The sequence below is a fragment of the Rhagoletis zephyria genome, unplaced genomic scaffold (assembly GCF_001687245.7).
Source record: "Rhagoletis zephyria isolate East Lansing unplaced genomic scaffold, Rhagoletis_zephyria_1.1 Rzeph_scaffold_08409, whole genome shotgun sequence".
NCBI lineage: Eukaryota > Metazoa > Arthropoda > Insecta > Diptera > Tephritidae > Rhagoletis > Rhagoletis zephyria.
The window spans coordinates 17,121-18,832 of record NW_016165489.1 but is presented as its reverse complement, the minus strand read 5'-3'; positions in this window follow the sequence as shown (position 1 = coordinate 18,832).

Below are 1,712 nucleotides of genomic sequence, written 5' to 3'. Positions count from 1 at the left end.
TACCACGATTGTTTATTAGGAAAAATTGAAAAAGCAACAAAGTCTAAGCGGTAGAAGTTATAGCACTATTTCGGAGATCACCACATCTCCTCATCAGACTTCTTTTTTCTAGACTTCAGCAGGGATCGAACCTGCGAATTCGATGTTCAAAGTCAGAAGCGTTAACCACTGAGCTATGTACATCCCGTAAACTCTTGTTGCTAATTCATTTTCCTTATTCAACCAACTACTATCAAGTGCAGCTGATTTGCCGCTATTTAAACTCGACAGCGTGGTTGTTGTTGTCAATTCTATACATCCATTTGCTTATTTGCTTTTTTGTATAGTTTCAGGCAGGCTCTTCCTAAAACTATGTTTTTGTCAAGTTATTGTGGCTTGTTAACATTTTATTTTTAATATTTTTATTGAGCTTTGTACCACGATTGTTTATTAGGAAAAATTTAAAAAGCGATAAAGTCTAAGCGGTAGAAATTATAGCAGTTATTTCGGAGATCACCACAACTCGTCATCAGACTTCTTTTTTCTAGACTTCAGCAGGGGTCGAACCTGGGTAAACGATGTGCAAAGTCAGAAGCGTTAACCACTGAGCTATGTACACCCCGTAAACCCTTGTTGCTAATTAATTTTCAAGAGTTTACGGGGTGTACATAGCTCAGTGGTTAACGCTTCTGACTTTGCACATCGATTATGCAGGTTCGATCCCTGCTGAAGTCTAGAAAAAAGAAGTCTGATGAGGAGATGTGGTGATCTCCGAAATATATACTATAACTTCTATCGCTTAGACTTTGTTGCTTTTTCAATTTTTCCTCATAAACAATCGTGGTACAAATCTCAATAAAAATATTGAAAAGTTTCCCGATCGAAAAATATTGATTTTCAAGAATTCTACACTATTTCTACGAAAAGTTGTTTTTTTCTCCATATAAAATGCATGGAAAACTTTGAGCGCTTTGAGCACTCCCTAAATTGCAGAAAATGGGAGTAATTTGTAGCTAACTATTAACTAACTAGCAGTCAACTAGTGGTAACTATTTATTAACTATTTTCTTTGGCCGTAACTATGTACCTACTTTTGAAGGGCGATGGCCGCAAAATAGTGAGAACTGGTTTCCTTTACTTACTACTTTTAGACATAAACTATGAATAATAACAGTTTTTTTCAATTTGTATTTATTTACTTACTCTATTTAACATTACATATTTGCTTATTTGTCTACATGTTCTTTTTTAGGGTGTCTCATATTTGAATGCGATCCGACATAACATCAAAATGATAATACAAAATTTCGAACTTTACTTCTTAGTCTTGAATACGAAAAAGAATCTACAAAGTGCAGAAAAAAGGTGTATTGAAAGTAATTTCTGTATAAGGATATTTAAATAGAAACTTTTCAAGAAAACAAACTCCCGATAACGCCTGCATGACTCCTGCACGACTTTACAACTAACTTAAGGTTAGTTTTGTCATAGCTAATTAAAAGTTAGTTATTTATCGAAATCCCGCAAAAAAAACTAAACCGGCAAAACTGTTGATTATATAGAAAAACGTTATATGAACAGATTAAAGGAATTGTAATTTTTAATTTTTTTTAAATGTGTTTGAGCAAAATCGGACTAGTGGTTCTCGAGTTATGTCAAAAAAAGACCACCAAAGGTGACAATTTCCCCTATATGATAGTTATATATATATCTCGATTCCTAGACGTGACCCA